The sequence below is a fragment of the Alligator sinensis genome, unplaced genomic scaffold, assembly GCF_000455745.1.
Source record: "Alligator sinensis unplaced genomic scaffold, ASM45574v1 scaffold203_1, whole genome shotgun sequence".
Lineage (NCBI taxonomy): Eukaryota > Metazoa > Chordata > Crocodylia > Alligatoridae > Alligator > Alligator sinensis.
In genome coordinates, this window is record NW_005841949.1 from 394,303 (window position 1) to 404,639 (window position 10,337).

Below are 10,337 nucleotides of genomic sequence, written 5' to 3' on the forward strand. Positions count from 1 at the left end.
GTGGACAGCAGGGGGCTGCAGGTTCCCAGAGCCAGGGACAGGGACAGCAGTGTTACCCATTCTGGAAACTCCTAAACAGGACCCAGATGAGCTGCTGCCACTGCCCTACCTGCTGTTCTTAAAGCAGCAGCAGCCACCACCACTGCCAAGGACTGCTTTAGAGTAACAGACATGAGAATGCTGCAGGGGTGCAGACTCTGAGGGGGTGGGAGGCAATTCCAGCACTCCTAACTTGGTGCCCAGTGTAGGTGTCCCTCTTGTGCACCACTTGTCCCAGGGCACAGTATGATCCAGCTGGTCTTCTAGTGTCCTTACCAAATGTGGTTCATCCCCAGTTCTTACATTCTGCTGACCTAACTTCCAACCCCTTCATTCTCAACCGACCATTGAATTGTTCCCTTCCTAAAAGGATGTCATGTTGTTCTGCATTATTAAATAGCTGCCCCATGCTTCAGAGTTGGCTGAATCTGGGGGGTGAAAAAATTATTTGGATTCCTCCCACATTAATATGACAGGGTCACTATTACTTTATTTCACAGCCTCATCTTGAGTTCAGAATCACACAGATCTTTAGAGGTCAATATGCTATCATGCTATGGAAGAGGTCTTCAAAATAAAAGCTTTATTAAAAAAAGCCCCAGAAAGTGAGTTATGGAGGTCTTGGCCAGAGTTCCCAGGCTACCCATAACAGTTGCTATTGCTTTAGCTCTTCATCTCTATAGGCTTCCTAATTCCATTCTTAAGTGCTGATATTTGGAAGTCTTTTCTTCTTCTTTCCCTGCCAGACTTTCATCCCAAGGATAAGCAAGATCAAGGATGGAGACTTTGTGGCCATGACCAGAGGCCCTCTGAATCAGTGGAACCGATTTCCTGGCTTCCTCCCAGCCATCCAGTCCTGGAGGATCTTCACTTCAGCACTGGTTTTCACTTGGTCAGATTTGTGCTCTCACTTCTCCCAACACCTGCAGAGATGGGATGGTCCCAAAAAGCACTCTCTGTAACAGGACCAAGCTCCAGGAGTGGTCATGATGACCCCTGGTGGCTATGTAGTTCCTGTCCTGCTCTGGTTCCCTGGGTACCTTCCCTTTCTTTCCCAACTGCCGCATCTCAATGCAACTAGTTGATGGGCAATAAAGGAGGCTGCCCTTGGGTCCCAGATCGAGCCTTCATCCATCTCTGGGCCAACAAGTCTCTCCCAGACCCTGCTGTTCCCAGTCTCAGGCCTCACTGTATTGAGATGGCCCATCTGTGTCCCCAGGGCACTAGTTGCCTTAACAGCTAGTTTTGAGGCATCCAACCTCCCCTACATCCATGCCCATCTCTCACAGGTGTTACTGTTCTGTCACTTTCCCTTGTTAGGGCCATGGCCTTTTCAGCCTCTGCCCCTCTACTCTCACTGGGGCTTTTGCCTCAGCCCACTGCATCAGACCTTAGCTTACTGTGTGCCAGCTCCTGTTTTGTCTCTCAGCTTTGGGTCCCTGGCCCTGGTTCTGCCTTTCTAGGGTTCTGGCCCTGCCCCTACCCTTCACAGCCACCAGGCCCTGGCCCTCACATTCTTGGGTCATGGCCTCAGTTGATCTAGGCTTCAGCCCTCACTGGCCACCACCCATCAGTGCCTTGAACCTGGCCCCCAGCTGGGCTCAAAACAGTCACATGCCCCTGGGGCACCAGCGGGACCTCTGTACCACCCCTAACTGTTCCACCCCAAACCACCAGTTAAAACTCAAACAAAAAGCATAAGCACTCAGACTAGAATACAGACTCTTAGCACATTGGCTGTAGAGCAAAACCCCTACTCATCCTAGGTCCCAACTCCCTGCAAGCCCTCAACTCCTTACTTACTGTTCCCAGGTGTTAGCTCAGTCACCACCAGCTTGCGGCAGAGCTCTTCCCACTGTTGCTTGAATAGGTGGACTAACTACCCTGACAAACTCTGGGCTTATGTGCTTCCCAAGCCCTGCCCCTTCAGGTCATTTGCTTCCCAGCCACCCACAGGTGTCTCTAATTGGGCTTGCTGGCTGGTCTCCAAGGCAGGCTATAGCTGTTAGCCTAGCAGCTGTAGTAGTACCCCTGCCACCCAAGTAGGGCTCTGCCCTATCACACTTTTGCAGAGCAGCTAGCTTCGCAATAGGGTTTCAAAGCTTATTGCCCTGGAGCCTATTCCCCTGAAGGCCAGCTCATCAAGGGCAGTGCTCCCTCCATCATGGTTGCTCTCTGCTGCTGTTCCTCTGAAAGTAATGGGGAGCCCCTGTGTCTCTGTTACAGGTACCAGTACCAGGGCATTGGCTAGCTATTTCTTTCTCAATGCATAACTTGAGGAGTCATCAAGCAATGATTGACACAATGTGCACTGTAGTCTCAGCATATGTGGTGCCTCTTCTACATTAGTATGTGGTTTTTAGGACAAGGTAATGGAGACTTTGGTTGGAGATTTTAACTGGGCGTTTCTCAGCCATCGAAAGGAATCTTCCTCAGCATTCAGAAGGAGTTTCACACCTTTTCATGCAGGATCCTTGCCTCTTATCTTCTTGAAATGCCCTTCATGTGCTGCTGGGGTTTCATTCTTGCCATTTCCTGCAGTTCTTTGTCTGCCCATTCCTCTTATGGTTGGTGTGGTATTTTGTTTGAGATATTTAGAAAGGGCCCAGTATTCCATAAATGCAAGATCTTTCATACACTTACTTAGGCCCCTTCCTCTCTTCCATCTAGGTACCTATAGTCTGTCTACTTTTGGACGCAGAGTTCTACATGTAAGCTGAATTGTTTTCTAGGCAATCTGTTGGTCTTAGCTCTTTCAACACACAATTTACAGTAGCAGCAACATAAGACATGACAAGATGGCATAGGTGTTAATTCTCAGACAGCTGTTTCTGATGAACTTTGATTTTAGGAGCTGACAGAGCCTCTTCTTACATTTTACTGTAGATTTCTTTTCATGTCAGTATTGCTGATGGCACCATGTTCTAAAATGCCAAGGTAGTTTTCTTCAAGAGATGAGTCAATAACTTCCTCTGGTGTTAAACTCAATCCATCCCTACACATAATTTTGCTTCCTTCTAGTCTATTCACACTACCCTGAGGTTCTTTTATTGGATTTGGCAGTCTTCATAACCAGCTTGTCAATCAAAGGAGAGCATTTGTGTCTCTCATATTTCATGCACATTGTTTCCCTTCAAACATGATATATCCAGTCCTAAAGAGGTGGTCAAACTTTTGATCCCCTATGGTTGACTTTAACAGGCCCTGGGTTCTAGCCTGGAACCTTGCTCCCCCTGGGGAAGGAACTTCCACACTGTACCGCTCTCCATCCATTTTATGCAATGATTAGTGTAGGGAGGAGTCTGGATAAAGGCTTACCTGTGTTGTGGTGATGGTTAGAGTGCTGTGCTGGGAAGTTGGACAGATGCAGGTTGAACCTTTCAATTCAGGGTAAGGTGATACTTGGACCCAGGTCCCTGATTTTCTGGACAGGTACCCTAACCATTTTGCTATTGAGACTAAAACATGGAAGGATGCTTACCTCCCCTAGTGTCATTTATGTCTGGGATTATTTCCCAGGTACATATACACATAGTTGCATATGTGCCTGACTAATACATGTCTGACTGAACATGCTTAGTCTACATGTGCAGATGTGTGTGTCCAAAACATAAAGTGGGGACAAAAATGTCATTTAGATACACAAAGAGAAATAGAATTCCACCCAAAATGTATTAATTTAATGTCAATTATTCATTGGTATACTGGGATCTGAGGATGCAAGACCACAACAGGACTTCATAAGCTGAAAATTCTGTTATAACAACATGGGTCCTTCAGAAAGCAGTGTTGACAGGTACTTCTAAAATACTGAGTAAAGTAAGAACATTCTCAGCTTGCTGACACCTTTGGCTAAGCTAGACCCCCATTAGTGATTGAATTCCCCCTGAGAGCCTGGGTGTTGGAAGGAGAAATAACAGCAGTAATGCTGGTCATTCTTGTTCAAGAAAGATGAATGCACACTGGAACATGTGCAGAGAAAGGCTGTGAGGATGATTTGGGGAATGGAGTCTCTCTCATATGGCATGTGACTAGTAAGTTTGGCTTGTTCAGCCTAGAAGAACAAAGTCTGAATGGGGATATATTCCTCTCTGCAAGTATATCAAGGAAAAACCCCAGACAGAAAGAAAAGCTACTTTGGGTGCTGACTTGGTGGGGGAGTGTGGAAAAAAACAGAAGTCCCCGCTGACCCTGTGTGTGGCATCTGCCTCAGGTGCCAGACCACATTGCTACGCTTCTGCAGCTTGGGAAAACTTACAGCTCCCTGGATCGTCTCAGAGTTCAGAGCTGACAGGCTCCATGGGGAGCCCTGTGTCCTACTTCCATATTGTCTGCAGCTGGGGGGCATAACCCCAAATGGGAGGGGGAGAGAGAGCCACCCCCTTGCTCAAGCCCTGGCCTACAGAATTGGGCTCCTCGTGTCCTTGGGGCAGATTAACTGCTGCTTAGAGGAAAGATTTAAAGTGACTTGCTGGGGCTGAGCTGGACTCCAGCATATTTCTTGCTGTCACCTCCTGTCAGTGGGATTTATTTAATTAATAACTAATGTGCATCATAAATTGCCACATCATCCCACGTGGCAAACAGCTGCCCCTACTTGATGTGGCCCCAATTGTTTTCAGAGCCTCCACGGTACCAGCTCAGGCTCATTAATTTTGTATGAGATAATTCTTTGAGCATGATTTAAACATGACATTGCTGTTAGCACATAGCCCTATGCACAGGGAGCTCACAGGCCAGAGAATGTGCTGGCTTCCACAGGGTTACTCTGGACTTGTACCAGCACTGACAACAGCAGGATTTGGCTCACTAGAGCTATTACAGATTTACAACAGTGAGGTGGTCAATGGGGTCCTGAGAAGGCAAGATGGTGCAAATGCCTGATTCTGTACTCCAGCACACTGGCATAACTGGAGCCACAGCCCTAGTGCCACCCACCATCATATGTAAGTTACTCTAGGGCTTATGCCCTTACTGCAATAACCAAGACGAGCCTTGCACTTACCTTTACTCTGCTTATCTCTCAGGGGATAGCTGTGGAGGCAAGATGCCCACTCTACTCTGGATTGAAAAGACCTGCCCAAGTTAGCATCACAAGGTCCAGTTTGCTCAGGTGCTGAGGGAGTGGGGTGGCTGCAGGTCTGGCTTTGTGCCATCAGCTGAGCCACACGCAGTAAGAAAGCATAGGATGGCTGCAGGGCCAGGACTGAGAAGCACTGACAGAGCTTTGTGTGGGTGAGAAGGCAGGCATGTAGCTAAGGTATACTGGCAGAGCTGTAAGGAAAAGGAAAGCAGTGCTATAGGTCATATCCATGTACACAGGCACAGCTGTGAGAAAGTTTTCAGCTCTCCTTCCCATACACTACCAAATTCTAGCCAGCACTATTAGTTCCTCCATTCCATACATACTAAAAGTTTCTGAAGAAAACAAGCCAAAAAAAGTCCCTTATCCTTAACAGAGGGAGAGTAGCTGGTGGAGATCCTTTAAATACCATACTGCTCTACAGGGACCTCAGATCTGTATATGCAAATGAAAAAAAAAAGACTGACAGCTGTTCCTCATAAGAGCAGCAAAAGAAATGTGAAGTGCATGACAAAACCTAGCCTTATTTTCCCTTGCACCAGGAGAGATGCACAGAAGAAAGGGGATAGAGATAAAAGACATGTTTGGGATGCGTTCTCAAGACTTCAGCTATTAATAGCCTGCAATTTTTAAAGCTCTGACCCTTGGACCAATTCAGTGCATTTGGAGCAAAAGGGATGTAAAACACAATTGAATCATTATGGCAGCATGGTACACCCACATTGCACTGGCTTTGAGCTAAGTGACTTGACAGGATGTAGAGCAATAGTGACTCTGCTCCCATCTTATCAATATTATTTGTCTTGCAAGTTGTTCAGAAATGAACCCAGGTGGCCATCAGGGTCCACTGGAATCTAAATTGAGACCACTGCACTGTGTCATCTAGACTGTCTGGGGGTGGAGCCTCCAGAGAGGAATCATCTGACCAGACAGTTCTCCAGCTTCATTCAAGTGGTCTGCATGTTTGCATTGATAAGGAGCACTGCATTGTGGTACAGGAAGTCTTCAGGTGCAACTTCATTGCCTAAAGGCCTGGATTATAGTGAGAATGGGAGTCCCAAGCAGCCAACCTCCAGCTCCCAAGAGGCACTGTGCTGACATTCCACATGGAAATGAGGCCTGTGCGAGCCGGCAGCGATCTGATCCGGCTTTGGATCTGGCCGCTTCGGATGCTAGGGATCCGATCCAGAGCTCTGGACTGGGTTTCTGCTTCGATCTGGCTGAAGCGGCTCTGAAGCTTCGGAGCCGCCTCAGAGATCGGGCCATAGGGTATAATGGGGAATCAATTAAATATCTGTAACTTTGTTGTTTTTTGACTGATTTGGATGAAAGTTGCAGGGGTAGTAGCCCCTACTGTGAGCATGAAGCCTGCCAAATTTCAAGAAGATCAGTGGAGGGGTTTGGGGGAACTGCACCTCAAGCTGCAGGCAAACAAAACTCATGACTTGGGTGACCCTGTGTGTGTTAAGGTGCAGCAGGGTGAAAGCTGCAGGGATGGTGGCTGCTGCTAAGGCCACGAAGCCTGCCAGCTGTCGAGGAGATCAGTGCAGGGTGGTTCTGGGGCCCTGCACCCCTAGCTGCTGACAGACAAAACTCTTGACATGTGTGCTTGTGCAACTGTCTGTGTCTCTTTTGGGGCAGTTGATTGTCTGTATTGATTATTTCCTCTCCTCAGTCTCTGCTTTTGTAGGTGTTAATTGATGGTAATTAACTGGCTACATTAGCTAGGTACTGTGTATTGAGCTGGTCCCTGACTGAATCATAATTGATTGGTAACTGGTAACACAGTAGCTTAGCAGCCGGGCCTACAGACAGACACAGTTGCACAAGCACCCATATCACGAGTTTTGCCTGTCAGCAGCTAGAGGTGCTGGGCCCCAGAAACCAGAACCCCTGCACCGATCTCCTTGACAGCTGGCAGGCGTTGTGGCCTCAGCAGGGGTCTGCACTGATCTTCTTGAAACTTGGCTTGCTTTGTGGCCTCACCAGGGGCCACAACTTCTGCAGTTTTCACCCCCCCGTGATGTAACACGTACACGTGACATCAGTTTTGCTTTCAAGAATTTGGGGTGCAATTCAAACCCCTGCATTGATCTTCTTGAAACTTGGCAGACTTCATGCACACAGCAGAGACTATAATTTCTGAAAATATCATCCAAATCAGACCAAAAACAACAAATGTATAGATATTTCATTGTTTCCCCATTATACCCTATGGCCGGATCTCTGAAGTGGCTCCGAAGCTTTTCCGAAGCACTTCGGAAGCTCCAAACCGCTTCGGAAAGCCTAACAAAGCCAGAACTTTGATCCAGACATGCTGCTTCAGATGCCAAAGCATCCGAAGCTTCTCTGGATCTGAAGCTCTGTCCGAAGCATGCACAGCCCTAATGGAATATTGTGTTTTTCATCCAAGAGGCAGACTTGTCTGTGGAAAACTTCAATGAAACCTTATTTATCATTTTTGCTGAAATGTGCTGGTGAAAGCTGTTTTCAGACCAGCTCTAATTTAACACTGTCTCTCGTGGGGTCTCCAGACAGCTTTTGTTGGGATCCAGTCTAATTTGATTAAATTTCCACCCCACCACATGCCACTGGTTGCAGATCTTTGAAGCCCCTTGTGCTTTCCTTTATGACCTGAGAATCCCACTGTGCCACATTGTTCTTACCAGGCACAGCTTCCTCGTTTGATGGCCCTTCTTAGAATGCTTAGTATGTAATAGTCTCACTGCAGCCAACATATTGTTTTGGGAGTCATCTCTGAGTGGTCATTCACAGGACACAGGCTGACCCTGTGGTCAGAACCTTAGATGTAAGAGTGAGGTTGTAGCCATGATGGTCCAGAAATTGTGTGAGGGAAGAATTTCTCAGATTGATATCTTTTATTGCACCTACTATGTAACTGGGATAAGTCAGACAAACTTTTGAATAGAAGAAAATCATCCTCGGGTTACTTGCAGATCCTTAGAGAGACTGTTACAGGTGACTGTTTGGGTAGAGGAATCCGGAACCCTGTTGACCTTGCTAACTCCATGTCCTAGCAAAGCATTTCAGGTTGCTTGGCTTAAAGGTCCTGCCTTCCTCGGGGTGTTTAATGGGTCAAAGAAAATCCATTGAAGAATGGGAGTCCCTCCACTAGGAAATGGGGTCCCCTGCCTCCCCCATTTCCAGTTGTTCCCTCTATCACTTCCTTCAAGGTTAGCAAGTCCGTCCTCATCTCCACTAGTGACATGGCCCACCACTGCAGTTGCCCAATGCTTCCCCATATCCCCAGGGACAATATGGACTGTGGACCAGGTTTTCAGCTGAATGGACTCTGCTGCCTTCTCTCATAGCTAGAGAGCATTAGACACCCTTGAAGGAGCCCTGATGCCTCTCTGGAAGTTGCAGTTTAGCTGCCCTTACATTAAATCCCACAAGAGACAGACCCATCCAGGTAGGTAAAGTGATCTAGCTGGGCACTTACAGTTAGACAATCAATTTCATATTTAGATACCTCAGGAAATGGCTGAATTTTCAGAGATACTGAGTCACTGGGAGTTGTACATTAGCTCAGCACATGAAAATCAAGCCACTCACTGATTTAGCTGCCTGTCTGTACATCTGAAAATGTTGACCCTTTCCCAGACTATGGTACCAGCCCTGGTTGTGCAGAAAAGCTCTGGTTAGATGCTTTGAAGAGACAGAGATGAATGAAGGAATGAATGAATGGATTAATTGCATTCAAGCTCACAGTCCCCAACAGGCAGAGGAACTCATAGGAAAAGAGAATTTTTAAAGGGATAGGAAGTAATTTCAGCATAGCTGCATCTTCTCTTACCAAAACAGGGAAATTAATGAATGCTAGTGACTACGCTGAAGGAATAAACCAAAGGGAAATCCATGGTAGCCTTGTCTTTGCCACTGCTATGGCTTCATGTCTTTAGAACATGGCTATCTCGGTGAAGCTAAGCCATCCCTGCCTTGATGCTGCAGCTCAGTGAGGGAACAAAATTATGTTTGCCCAGGTCTTTCAGTTTTGATCTCATTTTTTTAAGCATTTTGTTTTTACTTTCCCCTCCCCAGGTGCTTTGCTGCTCACGCAGGAGGCTCAGATCTTCCCTTGGAATGCCTGGGCTCTGCACAGACTTGCACAATGCACATGCCAGCCAACAAGACTGGAGCCATGGTGCTCCTTTAGGATTAGATCACAAGATAAAACAAAACATTGTGCTTTAAAGAGAGCTTCAGGCTTTATAGAAGGCCTGCTTGGCAAAGGCGAGATAACCGAAAATGGGTAACAGTTTCCATAAGCGTTGCTGAGATCAAAGAGGTTGGAACTAAACTATACTTTATAGGTGTGAAGTGTGTGCAACGGATAGGAATTCCCTCCCCCTGAAAGGAGCTCCATAATGCTGACAACTGATGACATATCTCTTGAGTCTTGCTTTGTGCCAAACCCAGCTCCACTTCCATGCAGGCACCTTAAAATAGCAAATAGAATATGAAGACAGGGCAGGGCCTAGTCCATTCTGCAGGCCATGATTACAGCAGTTAATTGCTAGGTGAATTGCTGTTTCCCTCTTTTTGGAGGCAGTGGTGATAATTGAGTGGGATAGAACTCAGTTGGTATAAGTTAGTGCAACTCAACTGAAACCAATGGGTCAGAAATGTCATTGAGTTAAAGAAATGGAGTTACACTGAAGCCAGTGGATCAGGTCTCCAGCTGGGATACATGGGTATAGTTCAGTGGAAGGAAATTAAGTCAATGGTGCAACACCAATTTAAATTAGCTGGGGACTTAGCCCTGCACATTGGGGTCTCTTCCATGGCAGTTACTGCAGAGCTGTTGTGGATACAGAAACCAAATAGATTGCAGTCTGCTGGGAAAGCAACCAGAATTCAAGTCCTTCCATCACTTTAGAGTCATACTTTCAACACTGGTCTGCAACCCAAGAGTCTTTTGTGAGGAGCTGTATGGAAAGCCAGTCAGATATGTCCTCCCTGGACCCAGGACAGGAGATATATGAATGTATATATTCTTCCTGCTTGCCCCCACCCCACAGCTTGATTTTACCAGGAGCAAACAGACAAAGGAAAAGAGAAAGTGAGCTCTATGGCTCTGTGCATAGAAAGTGAGGTGAAATCACAGCATCATCAGTGAGCCCTTAAGTCTAAGGCCTATATCACAAGTACATGACAGCAAGGAGTACAGGAACACCTCTGCAGGCATGTGTTT

The 10,337-nt window shown here is 46.8% G+C and overlaps 1 long non-coding RNA gene across 1 annotated transcript; it reads right to left on the reverse strand.

Annotated features, from left to right (window-relative positions):
- Positions 1-382: 382 nt before the first annotated feature.
- LOC102375930 lies at positions 383-1,912 on the reverse strand. The gene is made up of 2 exons (XR_323408.1): positions 1,843-1,912; positions 383-962 (listed from the first exon to the last, which is right to left on the reverse strand). It is a non-coding gene; the product is annotated as an uncharacterized LOC102375930 (long non-coding RNA).
- Positions 1,913-10,337: the final 8,425 nt, after the last annotated feature.